The sequence below is a fragment of the Alexandromys fortis genome, unplaced genomic scaffold, assembly GCF_014885135.2.
Source record: "Alexandromys fortis isolate MF-2015 unplaced genomic scaffold, M_Fortis_MF-2015_v1.1 scaffold_353, whole genome shotgun sequence".
NCBI lineage: Eukaryota > Metazoa > Chordata > Mammalia > Rodentia > Cricetidae > Alexandromys > Alexandromys fortis.
The window spans coordinates 639,575-656,824 of record NW_026068254.1 but is presented as its reverse complement, the minus strand read 5'-3'; positions in this window follow the sequence as shown (position 1 = coordinate 656,824).

Here is a 17,250-nt window from a genome sequence, read left to right as displayed (position 1 = left end):
ATCCATATACCTTTTGAAAAGAAGGAGACCTGAAGACCTGAACTCAATTTACAGCACCATATTGAACAGTTCACAATTTTAGCTTCAGAGTACACCTCTGGCATCCAGGAGCACACACTGACAAATAGACATAATTTAAAATAAAATACATTTTTTTAAAAAAAATGAAGAACGATCATCATAAACAAAATGATCTCAATACAGAGATGCATCATTTGAATATTGGTTTGTTAAACCATCTTCAATTTCTTGCATATAAAACAGCATATAAAACTTGTCAATCAGAAAAATACACATGAAATTCATTAATATAATCATACATATACATACAAGATTTATAAAAACATTCCTAAAGAGAATAGCTCTTTTTGAGGAAATGGTCTGTCATGTTGTTCTATAGAGAAATAAATGTAAAGTTTTCTTGGTGCTATCGTCATCTTGTCTGTAAAAGCCTCTCTCCTAGGAACTGCTATTCAGGTGGAACTTCAAATACTTCCTATCCAGAGCCGAAGATGAAAGGAAGGGCTCAGGGTAGTACCTGGGTTGAATGTTGCTTTCTGCCAGTGAATATGAATTCTATCATTTTCTAGAGTGGATCATAAAGTTCCAGTGACTGCACCCACTCTACTCAGCCCCACCCCTTGGGTGTTTTGCATTTTTCATTGTTTTCTTCTTTCTTGTTGTATATAAGGAGCCACTCCAAGACGATCTTCCTGTCTCTGCAGTTATGGTATGGTCATGCTTTTCTTCTTAGTAATTTCCTTCAAAACTGTTTAATAACTGAGCTAAGTTTGCTCCCCAGGATGTATTGTAATACATGTCCTTTTCTTCATTCTCTAAAGGTTTCTGTTGCTTTAGACTATCTTAGCATGTAACTCAAACTGGCTTTCATGGGTTAGCCACTTAATCTGGGCTATGTTTACTAGACTATACAACACCATGAATTTTACTGTAGCTTTTGTTGTAATTTTCTATATTATCTTGGTCACTCTGTTGTATTGGCATCATTGTTTCTTTGACTATTCTTTAGCTCCTGGAGACTGGTGATGGCATGCTGCTTTCCTTGCCAGTCTAGGTGCTGCATCATCCTGAGTCCGCCTTGATACCTACAGTGAAGGTAATAGAGCAGATATCATTGCTGTGCAGAGAGAAATATATGAAACTCGTTGCTGTGGTGTGTGTCGGGGACAGATGTACTAACAGGAAAGACACAGGAAATGAAGACACAGTGGGGTAGTTTCTAGTTTTGTTCACACAGGGGGATAAAAGAATCACAAGTTTACACAGGAGTTATATTTCCAGTGCGTTGGTTATTCTTGAAGGAATTTTATTGAATATCTTGTCAATTGTAACAGTATTAAGTATGAGTTAGATGAAAAACAGTGAAAAGTAAATGGTCAACTTGAATAACTGAAATAAAGAATGAAGAGAAGTTGTATTTCTGTAAAATGTATGTTTCTGTCTATGTGTACGAAAACGGTAAAAATGGAAAAAAAACAGTAGTTTTGTATGAGCTTGTAAAATAAATTTCTTGCTATTCTCAGTACCACTGAAGGAGTAATAGTATATACGAGATTATCAACTGATGATAAGAACTGTAAAAAATATGCATAAGTCACTGCACAGACATCATAATGATGTATTTAGTGAAGTTCATATTGTTGTGTCTGTTTGATTTTGAGTGTAGTATCACTGGTCCAGGAAAAAAAGAGGTATCCAGATTTAATATGTACAAAACAAATGCAAATAAAAATATCTTTATTTTGATGACAGGACGTAAAAGTTCAGTGTTTCCATCGCCATCAACTACAAGGACATCAGGATGATGTGTGGGAGGCACTCACTAGCTGTGTGAGCTCCATCTATATTGTATTTAGTTTTGTGAACAAAACTAAAAACTAACTCAGTAGTAAATGAATGGTTGCTTGATATTGTGTATGGGAGTTTATGCTGGATGCTATGAATTTTCAAGAATTATATAAAAGTAACATTTTAGAAAATTGCATTGACAGATCCTTAAGTGTGTAGTAGAAATCACAGCATCTTATTGGTTATAATGAGTGTTGTCCTACGTGCAATAATTGTAATAATTTTAAGTGTCGAGCTCTTAATGGGAAGTTTAGGAAATGTATTCATAGTGCTGGTGAACATCAAGAACTGGGTCAAGAGGAGAACAATTGCTACAACAGACCAAATACTCATGGCTCTTGCCATTTCTAGAATTGCTTTTTTGTGGTCAGTAGTCACAACTGTATTGATATATGTGATGAAACAAGCTACAATTATAACTAAAAATCTTATTAGAATAATTGATATACAATTGGCAATAACCAACCATTTCAGTATCTGGCTTGCTACAGGCCTCAGTATCTTTTACTTTCTTAAGATAGCCAATTATTCAAACTTTATTTTTCTATATCTAAAGTGGAGAGTTAAAAAAGTGGTTTCAGTGACACTACTTGCATCTTTACTCCCTTTGTTTTTAAACATTCTAGTCATAAACAGATGTCTTGATGTCTGGATTGATGGTCATGAAGCAAATATGTCCTACAGTGTTATCTCAAGTAAATATACTCAGGTTTCCAGGCTTATATTAATCACCACTGCTATGTTCACACTCATCCCCTTTACTATGTGTCTGATAACTTTCCTCCTGCTCATCTTCTCCCTGTGGAGACATCTGAAGAACATATATTACAATGCCAAAGGCTCCAGAGATGTCAGTACCCGAGCACACATAAAGACCCTGCAAACTGTGGTCACCTTCCTGCTATTATATACTTCTTTCTTCCTGTCAGTTCTTTTACAATTCTGGAAGGCTGGCATTCAGAAGGAATCTCCGATTGTTTTGTTTTTATTTGGTATAGGAATTGCTTTTCCCTCAGTGCACTCCTGGATCTTAATTCTGGGAAACACTCCTCTGAGACAGGCATGCTTTTCTATGCTCTGGTGGCTGAGGTGCAGGTCCAAAGATGCTGAGAACTTGGGTCCCTAAAACATATCAGTAATCAACTTCCACATTCTATAGAAAATTCAGTTTATAAGTGTTAGATTTTATGGAGAAATTAGTATAGAAAAAGAGTCAGAGATGGATCAGCCTTCAGACAGAATCTATTATAAGGACAGACAGGATCCTATTAAACTTGTTGGTAGCACCAAAGGCCTGGATGTAAATATCATTCCTGCAAAAGAGAGTAGAGTTTGTTTATGTATGATCTCTACTGAGAAAACAGGGAAAAAGGAAAGGGGTTAGGCCAGGAGGAAATGGGTCCAAACCAGGTTAACATTATCTAACTAGACTTAAACACATCATGTGTTTCTGTATTTCTTAATGAAGCGGACGTTTAAGGGGCTCAAAGGCATTCCCTTGAAAGAGGCCTCTGCAAGATGAATGTGCTTTATCAAGATGTTTTGGAATAGTGGTCACCTGTTCTGTCCATAGCTCTTCTCATTTTAGGGTTCTGATTTCCATACAGACTGGTTGCTTGGAGACAGAGGGAGATTGGCTCTTGTGAGAACTGTGAGGAGAGGTAGATAGACTGTTGGCGGTGGTGGCTATGTCTGTGAGACAATAAGAAATGATAGGAGAGATTGCTGTGGGCTGTAGGACAAAACAATAAAACAATCTTGTGTGTATAGACTTGTACACACCTCATGTTTTTCAGCTGTATGTAACTTTATGGATTTGGGGAAATTGTGTATACCTTAAGTTCTGGAAAAAGAATTATGCTTTGGCAGAAAAGGTGCAAATATGTATATTGTTGTATGAAGAAAGGTTTGAATATGGACCACCTAAGTATAAGAACTGATATTAGTAACATTTTTACATCAATCATTAAGTCTTTTAAGATTTTGCAATAATTAACGAAAAAAATGTGCAAGATATCAATCTCTCTAGATATTTCAATTATTCCTTGAAATATAAGATTTAAAAATATTTCCTAAAAGCCTTTTGGATTTCATAAGAATCTATCTTTTATGTCTACTTTAATTAATCTGGGTTTTTATTTAGTTGGGAATATTTTATGTTATTTATGAATCTTTTATTTTGTACTTATAGGCAACAATGATCATATTATTAAAATTTCTAATTAGCATTATATTTTGCAGAATGTCAAACTGAGAGGTAGAGGTGGTGGTGTAATTTAGTTGGAGAAAGTGTTTATCAGGGGTGAATCACCGGTTTTCATCCCATGGTCAAAATCCCACAAACACAAATGAATAAAAAAACAGAACAGAAGTAACAAAGCCCTGATACAAAACAAGTATTTTCTTCATCTTTGAGACAGAAAGCAATTGTGTTTATGTTTTTTTTTTTGAATGAACGTTTATCAAGATAGACCCATCAACTAAGTATCTATATAAAAAGCGGTAGAGTGATGCTAGCTCAGTGAGTATATTGTTACCTGGAGAGCATTACAAGGGCAATGCAAATCTAAGATCATTTGTATTCATGCTGAATTCCATTTGGTTATGACAGGGTCCAAAATGTTAATGTGATATTAATATAAGAAGAATTCAAAACTGTTTTCTACAATTTTTAAGACATTTGTTGTAGTAATCAGGCTCATTTCTTGAAGAGCATTGGCATTAAATTTTGCTGGTTGTGGTACCACACTACTTCACAACCTTCAAGATAGTTTAATCTCATATGTAACAACATAATTATTCCTCAGTTAAGAATCAGTAGGAGAATTTACTAGCTGCCACATTGGTGTATGTCGATGATACATTCAGGATTAGGTTTTAAAAAAACAACAAACCATATCTATTTGATAGACATTGAGATGGCCATGAAGCAAAACTGTAAAGGAATGTATTGATATTTGGAAACCTCCTCTACATACAGTTGATCACAATATTAGTTTGTGTGTTTCCAGGCAATAAATTAAGACAAGATCCCATATCCTGAAGTGCCAGAGAAGGCATTTGTATGAAGAAGACCTAAATTGAGAAATGGTTCAATACAGTCTCTATAAAGATGATTGAATTATTACACCAATATACTGTCATGGCATTCTGCGTGAAATTGGTCATAGAATTAAAAAAAAAAACAAGAACTTCACTGAACTTTCATAAGGCAAGGGCACATACAAATTAAAAGAGGGGACAGGAAACATATCTTAGTGAGTAAGAAAATTAATGCAAAACATGAAGACCTGAGTTCAAATCCCCAGAAGTCACATCAAAAATTATGTGTCTTAGCTAAAGCAATAGATTATTGCTTCATCTTGGCTTGTTGCTCATGGCTTGTTCAGTATGCTTTCTTATACAAGTGTGTATTCCCAGTCCAGAGGTGTCCGTACCTACAGTGAACCATGCCCTGCCAAGTCAGACTATCTCTAGGCTTGCTTAGGCAGTATATCATTCTGTATCTTCTTTGATGCTCGCACTGATATAACAGAACTGGTACTGGAGCAAATTGAAGAAAAGAGGATAGTATCGGAATATCTATGAGTTACTAACAAGCAAAACTAGGGAATGAAGAAGAATCTTGTGTAGATGCATTTATGTGAGCTTCTGTTTGTTCTCTGTCACAACAGAATTTTCTTTGCAGCAAGGTGGTGGTGGCACACACCTTTAATCCCAGCACTCAGGAGGCAGAGGCAGGTGGATCTCTGTGAATTCAAGGTCAGCCTGATCTACAGAGGCTCCAAAGCTACAGAAAAATCCTGTCTTGAAAACCTTTAAAAAAAAGATTTTTTTCATGTATAGATAAAATAGCTAAAACTTTTGGGGAATATTTACATTACTACTATATTGCTAAGCAAGCATGTGATTCACAGTAAATGTTAATTAATGATAAACAGATTATTAAAGTGAGAAAAAGGATGTTTGCATCAAAATAACTATATTTTTGGTTGTGTGTCTATGTACACGTGTATATGCATGACTGTGAAAGAGAAAACTATCTAGTATTTAGTGCTAACTCCTGAGGAATAATGACTTCTATGAGATTTTTCAGTTAATTCTAATAGCTCGGAGGAAGAATTTTGGAAAACACGCATAGGTCCCTCACAGGTTGCACTGTTAATGAAAGTCTTCTATATGTCAGGGTAGATTTTATTGCCTGCTGTGTGAGTTAGATTTTTTTTTTTAATTTTGCTTGTCTATAAGCCAAAGAGCCAAACAATAGTATGCAGATACGGAAATCTGATGAAGGCAGAGGAGATTTGTGTTCTTCAGGATCAACTGCAGAGAACTACAGGGTGCTGTATATAATGCCTGGGTGTGGGGATTAAACTCAGGTGGGCTGTCTTGGACAACACTAGATATCTGTAAAGAAAATTATGAACCAACTCACTAGTGAGTCTTTGCATTTTTTGACCTTGTATCTGAGAATTCATAAAAGTGGTGGTGTTATGGTTTCTTAAGAATCACACAGACATAGTGTTTTAGAGGACTGGGATTGACAGCTCTTCAGCAGCTCAGTGGAAAGTGGAGCATCCTCTACTGACAGAGAGTGCTGTGCTGCAGGTCACATTGTTCAGCCTGTAAGAGTGGAGTTCATCATAGGAAATTGAGGAAATGCATTTATGGCACTGGTGAATACCATGAACTTGGTCAAGAAAAGAAAGATCTCTTTCGTGGATCAGATCCTCACTGCTCTGGCCATCTCCAGAATTAGTTCCTGTGATCACTACTCACAGCTTCATTGATACCTGCACTGTACCCAGCTTTAATGATTACTGTGAAAGTTATAAAAATAATTACTATTTTCTGGACAGTGAGAAAACATTTCAACTTCTGGCCCTCTACATGCCCCAATGTCTTTTAGTTTTTCAGGACTGCCAATTTCTCAAATTCTGTTTTGCTTTGCCTAATGTGGAGAATAAAAGAAAAAAATACATGTAGAGATGCTTCTGGTGTTTCTGCTCATTTTATTTTTAAACATTGATGCCTAGATTGATGGATAAAAGGGAAATATGTCCTAAAATTCCAACTAAAATAGCCATGTCCAACATTCTTAGCCTCATTTGCCCATACACTTCACTGTGCCCTGATCCCTCTCTCACCTCCTTATCTTTTACTTGTGGAGACATCTGAATTCTATGCAGCACAACACCCAAAGTCCAGAGATGTCAGCACCTCAGCCCACAGAAAGACCCTGCTAATGTTTGTCACCTTCCTGTTTCTGTGTCCTGTTTTTTTCTCTTCTACTTGTTTCACAGGCTTGGAACTCTTGACATTTGGGAGAAAAATACAATTGCTTTGTTTTTTGAAGCCACTGGACTTGATTTTTCTCTTAGGCTATACCTCTTTTTATAAACCCTTACAACAGTGAGCTAAGACAGGCTTTTCTTTCTGGGATGTGGTGCTCTAGATGCAGGTCCAAAGATACAGAAATGCTTGCTTTAATATTAAACATACTTGTCATAATTCTTCATAGTCTAGAGCAGTGCTCTCAATGTTGCTAATGCTATGATCCTTTAATACACGTCCTCATGCTGTGGTGTCTCCCAAGTATAAAACTATTTTCTTTGTTACTTCACAATGGTAATTTTGCTAAGGTAATGAATAGTAAGGTAAATATCTGATATGCTGGATATCTGATATGTGGCCCCTCTGAAAGGGTTGTCCAACCCCAAAGGTCCTTCATACTGTTCTTAAATTTCAGTGTCAACAATATGAGAGAGGGAACCGAGTCAGACATCCCACTGATATTCTGATGGGATATTACAGGTACAGATAAGACTGCAGTGTTCTACCCACAACTGTGTCTCTGAGGACATTATCTTTCTAGTCACTTTCTAAAATATAAGCAACAGGAAAGTTATAGCCAAAGCATATACCCAACAAAACAAAAACACAGCAACAGGAGCATAAAACCTGAGACCCATGGCTCTCTAAAGCAATGCAGGAGTTTTTGAATAGGATTTTCTCCCGAATTTCTTTTTCAGAATATTCTTTTGGGAATGTATGAAGGCTCCTGGGTTTTGTAAGCTAATTTTGGATGCCGCTACTTTGATATGCCTATGCCTGTCTCTGAAGTAATGTGTAAGATTTAAGAACATGTTTTTGAAATGAGTACTTTATAAATCTGCATATAATGTATAATTTTTTCATGCAGAAGCTAAACATTGTACTGACTTGTAGCCTGGGTGTTTGCATAAGCTCTTTTGAGCCCTGTGCTTAAGTGAGCACTGGAGTCTGAAGGTACTTGTGCTGCACAGTGGAATCCTGGAGGGGAAAAAAACCCCAAAAAACCAGAGTGGTAGTCCAGACAGCATTTGCTGAGAAAACAGGTTACGTTTTTTTGTTTTGTTTTGTTTTGTTTTGTTTTTATCATGAGAGGTAAACAGTTGAATACAGAAATGCACAGAAAAAAAGACACAGATCCCTATAATATATTTATTATTTATAATATATTTTGTATTTTTATTCTTTTGAGACAGTCCCCAGTAACTCAGATTGGCCGAAATCGCCCTGTGTAGCTGAGAATGACACCGAACTCCTGATCCTGCTGCATCCAACTAGCGAGTGATGGGATTAAAGGCATGACCCACTCACTGAACCTAGTTTTACCGTACATATTTCAGTATTTATTTTAGTGTCTGTTTACACCTTTCTTTCATTAAACATTTTTTTCTCTTCACATGTTGTCACAGGCAGCAAATCTAAGAGGAAAACATTTGAGGAATGTTGCTTTGTATAGGACAGTGTCTTCACAGTAGTCTTCCTCTAGCCTCACAGTTTCCCCTGCAACCTGACATCATAGCAGGATCGCCTAAGGAATGAAACTCTTATCCCTAATGTTTTGGTCATATTTATGTTTTTGTATATTTATTTACATATTTATGTGTTTTCTTGTGCAATTTCAAATGTATACTAATACTGAAAACATGTCAATGTTTTCATTGGTGGTGAGGACAATGTCAATTCTTCACAGTTACTTCCTTCTATTCTCTTTTGCTCTCAGCATCATGGTTTCCTATCCTCAAACATAGCCACAAACACCCATATCCAAATTCTCATACTTGCATCAATACTCTGAGGTGAGTTCAGGGTCACTATCAACAGGAGTCCTCACATCCTGGAGGAGGCTCTGTTGTTTCTCTAAAGTGTGTGGTGGAGGCTGAGAGGATCTCTCTTAATGAAGTGGCAAAAGAATGGTGCCTTTGCAATGTCACTGAACTCAAGCCTGTCACAGCAGGATGTCCCACACATCTTTTTCCTCTTCTGGCTCTTATCACAGCAGGATACAGTGTGGAGGAGATTGTCAGTGTGCCATTTCTATTGGATATGGATACAGCACTGTTACTTAAATGATATTGTTGAAGGAACGGTCTCCAAGCAATTGACTCAAACATAAGAATTTAAATTCTATCACTATATAACTTTCTTTCTTGGTTGTTGTAGTTCTAAAATTAAATGTAACTGTGAGCTCGCATTTCTTTGACAGAAACTAATTTATGCTCACAATTAATTGATCTCATAAATTAAGTAATGATCAATGCATTAGTATAGCACACGACCAAATAGTAACACAAGATTGACGTTCAGTCTACTCAGATACAACAATTATCCTAGCATAAAGGGATGTAGTTTTCATCAGAGCTACATTGGTGAAATATATATGGGCTAACATCTTTTGTTCTCATTAATAGAGTTAAAATTATTAAAGAAAAGAGCCAAGGAATCCACAGTGGGGTTTCTAATCTAGAGGAACAGAATACAAGAATCATGAAATGAATCATTTTGTTTTGAATCATAAAACTTCTTATAACCTGCCTCCCTCCCACCTATTTCAGAATGATTCATTAGACTGGCTTTAATTTGTTTAGGAAATATATCTTTCATCACTGCCACTATTAAAGATTAATAAAAATTCAGCACTTGATTATCTGGTCTAATATAGCCTTTAAAAGATCCGTTCTCTTGTATTCCTGGTTTGCCATACAGACACACTTGATACACTTCTAAGTTTAAGCTTGAGTAGGGCAACTTTGTCCACCACAGTCTTGACACTTTGTATTGTCCACTAAACTTGTGCCCTATACTCATGCTCTGTACTGATTTTTCTTATTATCCTCACGTATTTTGCATTGAAATGTTTTACATTAACTACAGTCAAATTCTTCTTCGTTTCTAAACCAATCTCTAGAATTCTATAGAACTCTATAGTTTGATCTTATTTTTATTTAATTTTACATTGGTACTATATTACATGATTTTCATTTCTCTCCTCATCCCTGTCCTCCCTCTAACATCTCCCATACTCTCTTAAAATATATGACCTATTTTAATTAATTTTACTCAGTCACAGAAGTGCATATATATACACACAGATGTAGACATAGATATAAAAGCTGATGAATCAGTTTAGTGTTGTTCTTATGTATATGAGTTTGGGGCTGACCACTTGGTATTGGGTAACTGATTAACTGGTAAGTGGGCACTTCCCTGGGAAGATTTATTCTCCCTCTGTCAGTTTTTCTTAACTGCAAATAGCTCTTATTAATAATATGTGAAACAAGCTATTATATTTCTAAAATGTCCTCCTTGAGTACCTGGAGCAGTCATTTTCTTCTCGCCTGTTGTGCAATATGTTATATTTAGGAGCTTCCCCACTCATCTCTTCCCTGGAATATGGAAATTATAAATTAAATATCAATTATATGTTCATCAGTCAAAATTAAACAGAGGTTAGAGAAGAACTAATAGTAAAACTATGTTTTGGATTATACAAGATAATATTTTCCTTTCAGGAAACATTAACCTTTTCAAGCATTGCTAACATTAAATAAGATTGGGGAAGAACATGAAAGTGTGACGTTAGGCAGAATCTGCTGATTTCTTTCAGAATACACCAAGCCAAGGACAACTGATTTCACTGCTGTTCAGTCTGAGTCTTTGACCCTGGGACTCTACTCTTCTGCTTCTTTTTCTTATTCACATCTAAAAGTCTTTATCAAATTGCTATCTATTTAGGACCATTCATCTTATGATCCCCTACCTCTTAGAATCTAGGAAGACTGAGACTGCAATAATATGAAATAGAGGAAGGTGACAGGACTAAACACCTGCTAGATTTCGCACAAATCCCTTAAGTACAGGAAGAACTGGGTAGATTGTCATATTACCAGAGAATGGCCAAGTACCAGTATCTCCCTTTTCAAAACATGTCCATTACTTTAGTGGAGGAAAACCTCATTATTATTGTGAGCACACAAAGGTTGCTGAGGTCTTTTTATAATAATCTCTACACCACTTGATCTTCATCAGCAGAGCTCAATACCCAGCCATACTACAGAAAAGGGGACTCCTTCAGAATTTCCATCTAGCCTTGATCCCCACTTGTTACATAGCATCTATGAATCTGTGGATTGTAGCGTGTTTATCTTTTAATTTACAGTTTCTATCTACTTATGAGTGAGTACATACCATGTTTATCTTTCTGAGTCTGGGTTACCTTACTCAAGATGATGTTTTCTAGTTCCTTTGATTTGCCTTCAAATTTCATGATGTTATTGTTTTTAACAGCTGAGTAATATTTTGTTGTGTAAATCTACCACATTTTCTTTCTTCATTCTTTGGTCTAGGGGCATCTAGATTGTTTCCAGCTTCTGGCTATTACAAATAAAATTTCTATTAATGAAGATGAATAAATGTCCTTGTGGTACAATTGAGCATCCCTTAGTTATAGGCCCAAGAGTGATATCATTGGGTCTTGAGGTAAAATGATTCCTAATTTTCTGATAAACTGCTATATAGTTTTCCAAAGTATCTACACAAGATTGCTTTTCTACTTGTAGGTAAACTTTTCTGTTCCAAATAACCAGCCAAAAACTTATTTTTAATTATAAAAGCAAGGTTTATAGCTTTAGCTAGTCTTTAGCCAACTCTTACAACTTAATACATTTATATTAACCTATGTGCAGTCCCAGGCTCATTTATCTCATCTATGAACTTCCTATGTTGCTTCTTCTATGTCTGTGTTGTAAGTCTGGAGATGACTCCCTTTTATTCCAGCATTTATCTGTCTGAAAATTCTTTATAATTAACAGAGACATCTCACTGCCTGAACAGTCACACAAAGTTCTTCTGTATCGTTGGGGCATCCAATCTTCAGCCTACAGGCCCATAGTATCCAGCAGACTTTTCCATGAGGCAGGAAATTTCAAAGATAGTTCTGCCTATAATGGCAGTTTGTCAGTCATGCTCCTCTGTGTCCTGTAGAATGTCTGGCAGACTCTTTCATGAAGCAGGAATCCTGAAGGACTTTCTTACCTTTAGGCAAGTTGAGCAGTCATCTCTCTGTGGGTCCTGCATATCCAGTTCATCACATAATATCAAACAATCTAGGCAAGAGCAGTTTCTTACCCAAATGGCTAAGAAACTCCATAAGGAGCCTCTTCAATGCCCATCTTCCTCTTGAATTAATTGGTGCTATTAGGAACAGATGTGTCTCACTGTCATGAAAAGTCCTAAGTTATTAAAACAATAACTTAAAACAATAACAATAATTGCCATCTTCTGTAGTCTTTGAAAGGTTTGAAGAATGCCTATCTATCTGAAATACATCTCTGTACATCTAGCAAACCTAACTAGCATGACTACAAACTTGGCTATTATAGATGATTATCTATTATACATTATACCATACCTTAATCAAGAGCAGAAATATACATATAACAAAATTGACCCTAAATTTGTGTAAATAAACCAAGATACATACCAATGCAAATCTCTATAGCATATCCCCTTAAAATTTAAATAATTATTTATAAACAATATTTGGAAATTTGGTTATAGTTCTCTCCAAATTGCTTCCTGCTTTTTGTTGGATGAAGTATTTTGAGGGTATTCATGGTGACATTTCAGGGGCTCTTGGTCCATCAAGCCACATTAGTCTGGAAGAATTCCACAAGTTCTCATCCTTTGTGGAAATAGAAAAAGAAGAGCCTCTTTTCCAAAGCAACATATCCTTAGACTCAAATTTTAAAGACAAGATACCTTTATGTTGGTTTAGCTTAGCAGCCTGTACAATGAAATGTCTCACTGTATATAGCTCCTTCACAGTCAAAAAATTCAAAGAAAGCGCAATTAAATACATAATCCAGACTCTGTGTATATTCCATCTTTATGTGGCCTATTTTCTTACTCTATTGTTTTTTTCTACAAGTTTCATATATATTTTATTATCATTAATTCTTTAATTGATGACTGTCTTTAGTCTTTTATATTACATTTACTATCTTTTTGCTCTTTTTCTTCTCTCTCCTAAGCATACATACATTTTTAAATGCACTGAGTCTCATTAGAGGTCTTTTATATCTGAATTTGTCCTTATTGCATATATGTAATCCTTTTCTGACCAGGACAGGTTCTTAAAATGCTAAGTGCTCTTAAAAACCTAAGTAGCAACATTGCTAGGGGAAACACAACCCTGCGTGCTTGCTCCACCCGGTCCAACATGGCAGAAGTTTATTCATTGCCTCTGCGACTGCCATATGAAAGCCATGCTCATTACCTCTATTCTGGTAACCCATGCTGCCACCAAGTAACTTGCAGCATGCTGCCCATAAATCCCATTCAAGTGCTTGGCCTCCTGAAAGAGCCAAAGTTCATGCTACCAGCACAGCACAGGAAGCTGCCATTTTGAAAGAGCATGTTTTTTTTTTTTTTTTTTTTTTTTTTTTTTTTTTTTTTTTTTTNTTTTTTTTTTTTTTTTTTTTTTTTTTTTTTTTTTTACACTGCTGAATCAGGAAAACCTCTCTTAAAGGAGCTGCAGTATGCTGCCAACAAGCAGAGCCCATCTAAAAAATGCAAATAAGCTTTGCTTTTTAATGTCTAGAATTCCTTTCTTAGTTCTCTCAGATTGTATGTGGATTTAGCTAGCACACATTGGAGTGCCAATTTGTTGTAAGAACCTGCATGTTTGCTCTCAGCTGCTCAGCCCCAAAATAATCATACAGAAATCATATCATTTGCAATAATGTTTTGCCAATAGCTTAAGCATATTTCTGGCTAACTCGTATTTTAAATTAATCCATCTCCATTAATCTGTGTATTGCCATGAGACTGTGGCTTACCAGGTAGAGTTCTGGTTTGTCTAAGGCGGTGCTACATGGCTTCTCACTGGCACTGCCTTCTTTCTCCCAACATTTAGTTTAGTTTTCCCTGCCTAGCTAAGTTGTTTTGCCTTGCCATAGGCCAAAGCAGTTTTTTTATTCATCAACCAATAAGAGCAACACATAGACAGAAGAACTTCCACACCAACTGTGTCTCTGACTTTTCTCTTCCCAGAATTATCCTAATCTGGATGCCTACTGGTCAATCAGTGTTTTATTAAACCAATATGAATGACAGATCTTTACAGTGTACATTTTCCCACAGCTTGTTGGGGCATCCAACTTTGGCCTATAGGCCTATTTTATCTTATAGACATTTTTGAGAAGGAATGAATTTTGAAGGGATGTTTGATAAAGTTTTAAAGTTGCTTTCTTTGAGTCCTACTAATCCAGTTTGGAGAACATATTGTTAGCAATTGAGGTAGGGGGCAGTTTATTTGCACAAATTGCCAGATTTTGCCATAAAGAAAGCAAACTTCATATGGAGTTTCTTTCATGCCTATTGTCCTATTTTTAAGTAAATTGGTGCTGTCAAGAACAGAAGTGTCTCACTGTCATAAAAGGTCTTAGGTTTTTAAAAAATTAAAGGATATTCTCTCTAGCTCTTTGAGTGTTTGAAAACCATTTATCTACCTAAATATACCTGTGTATGACCTTGAAGACATACCTAATATGACTATGAATTTGACTATTATAGATGACTATTAATCTTTATTTCTTAATCATACATTAGATTCTTGAATGAGTTGCGTACATAGAATACCCCAAACAAGAATAGAAACATACATACATTATAACAAAAATAACCTTAAAATTGTATCAAAATCCATACAAATGTAACATATTTAAAATTAAAATGAGTTATTTTTTTTTCAGTTTAAAAGTAGATTCAATAGTCTACCCTTTTACTGTATTCTTTCTCTCTCTCTCTCTTTCTTTCTTTTTTTTAAAATTTTTCGAGACAGGGTTTCTCTTTAGCTTTGGAGCCTGTCCTGAACTAGCTCTTGTAGACCAGGCTGGCCTCGAACTCACAAAGATCCACCTGTCTCTGCCTCCCAAGTAATGGGATTAAAAGTTTGTGCCTCCGCCGTCTAATTCTACCTTGTAATTTCTATACCACCTTTCTTTCTTTTAGAATGAGATCTTTGAATTTAAACTTTTTGTTTAGTTTATTCTGACTATGAGCAATAATGACTTGTAATTAAGCCCCCTGAATAATGACAAACATTCAAACTCCACTGAATAATCAAAACCCACCCATACTCTATCTCTTGGGAATGTGGGTATCATGTCCTCTAGACTGCTTCCTGTTGGGTCAGGGCAATGGCATCTCTAGGGACCATGTCACCAGTCCTGAAGTCTTTCCTGCCTTGTTCCCTCACATGTGCAGCCTAGATCCTCAGGAGGGCTCCCTCCTCGTTAATATGATCTGTAGTATTTTGAATGAATCCATAGTTTTGGCCTCTATGGAAACAAAAACATAATCTCTCCCCAAACACAACACATTTGCAAAACTGCTGTAGAATAATGAGAAAACAATAAAGAAACTGAATCAGAAAAGCACAGAGTGAGAGATTCTTTTGCCTAAAATATCCTTAGTCCTTTGCTGGCTTTTGCTTCATCTCTGATCCCTGAAAGTTGATTGGAGCTGGCCCCCAAGGCTCTCATTAATTTATGATAACTCATTAGCTTTCATAAGAATAAGACTTTCTGGGGTAGGGTTTGTGAGCAGGAACTGAGGGAGCCTAGAGGCTAGCATTGCCTTTGACAAGTTAATAGGTATTATATTCATACGTTAATGAAGGGTCTTGAGTTATTTTTGCCAGAGATAAAAAGAGTGACTCTGTTTTTAGCAAGTAGGAACTTTTTCTAAGCCCCTGAGGCAATGGGAGCTTCATCTAAATGCCTGACCTTGGAGAAAGGACTTTATAGCTTTATCTCTGTTAAGTCTGAGCATTAAAAACAATTTTTTCATTGAAGCTCTTTTGAGTATCAAAATAAATCTTTTAACTCATACACATATTTCACAGAGATACTGGGAAATTTCTTGATCCTTTTATAGTAAACCATTGCAGAATGTAACAATTTCTTATAGGACTCAGTTTACCAATATAGTGTAAGTTTAACAAAGATAGCAAAGAAAAGTAGGCTAGATCTATATTCTCAAGCATGAATAGATCTTAGAAGAGAAGATAATCTCTAAACTAGTGGTTCTCAACCTTGCCAATCCTTCAGCCCTTCAGTACAGTTCCGTGTGTAGTGGTGACTTCTCAATGACAAATTTGTTTCTTTTGCTATTTCACAATTGCAGTTTTGTCATTGTTATAAAGTGGTGGCGCACGCCTTTAATCCCAGCACTCGGGAGGCAGAGGCAGGTGGATCTCTGTGAGTTCGAGACCAGCCTATGAAAGGCAGCACGAGAGAGAAATTTGATAACTTGTATTTGTCCTCAAAACTTTATAACTTGTAGGTACACAGCTTAATAACTTGTATTTGTATTTTACTAAATTTTAAATTAACCAATCTCAATTAATCTGTGTATCACCATGTGGCTATGGCTTACCAGGTAAAGTTCCAGCATTTGTCTTTGGTGGGGCTACAAGGCATCTCCCTTGCTCCACCCTTCTTTCTCCAAGCATTCAGTCTAGCTTTCCTCACTTAGATTTTTTTCTTCCCTGCCATAGGCTCAAAGCAGTTCTTTATTCAATAACTAAAAAAATTAACACACAGACAGAAGGACCTCCCACATCACTAGCCTGTATAACAAATGTATAATTGTGGTCAATCAAGTATAGTGACATTGAATAAAATGATTTCTTGAAAGAAAGAACACCCAAAGGAGAGTCTCATGGAACATACTGGAGAAGGAAGGAGTCCCACAGTAAATCTTACAACATGAAACACATACTCGTATCAGGAGAGATATACTCAGAATGTTCCACAGTGGAAATCTCATTTTAGTTTCCAAAGGCCAATTTAGTTCGACTCCTATTAAGATATTAATCAGAACAAATGGTGACAGGCCATCTTGACTATATAAATAAGGTTTTTCTGGTTAGACTCAGATCTCTTGAGGCTAGTAAAATATTTGTGGGCCTGAGCAGACTGTGGGTCTCCCTTCTGTTGCTATGCATCGAAGTGTTGTCAGGATGCATTAAACATCCATGCATGGATT